The 364-nt window shown below is 45.9% G+C and overlaps 1 protein-coding gene across 1 annotated transcript in view; it reads right to left on the bottom strand.

Annotated features, from left to right (window-relative positions):
- LOC119585081 overlaps window positions 1-364 on the bottom strand; it is a gene marked incomplete in the record, with an annotated part of 22,863 nt that overhangs the window by 10,474 nt on the left and 12,025 nt on the right.

The following is a 364-nucleotide window of genomic DNA, read 5'->3' as shown; positions in this document are numbered from 1 at the left end:
CGTGGGATGCTGAAGTCGATGCCGAAGTAGCAGGTGCTGAAGCTGGCACTGAAAGGGCTGAAGCAGACACTGAAATTGGCGCTGGAGCAGGTGTTGAAGTCGATAGAAGGCTGGTGAGACCGACTGTTTTCATGCACCATATCTCGCCACATTTATCCTCCAAAGCTGGGGGAATTCCGTCTTATGGTATGGGGTTTCGAGAGGGCAAACAGGCTGTTGCTTCTTTAGTGATTTGTTTTCTATTGTTTGGATAAAATGTACATAAGGTAGAGTATGCATTATGTTCAAGTCTGCAATTAAAACATTTCCTAGGGAGCTGATTACCCTGTACGATTTTTTCGGCACACTCCCTGTTCGTGTGAAT

This window comes from Penaeus monodon, chromosome 19 (genome assembly GCF_015228065.2).
Source record: "Penaeus monodon isolate SGIC_2016 chromosome 19, NSTDA_Pmon_1, whole genome shotgun sequence".
NCBI classification, from domain to species: Eukaryota; Metazoa; Arthropoda; class Malacostraca; order Decapoda; family Penaeidae; genus Penaeus; species Penaeus monodon.
The sequence above is the reverse complement of the archived record's forward strand: the minus strand, read 5'-3'. Positions and strand labels throughout refer to the sequence as shown.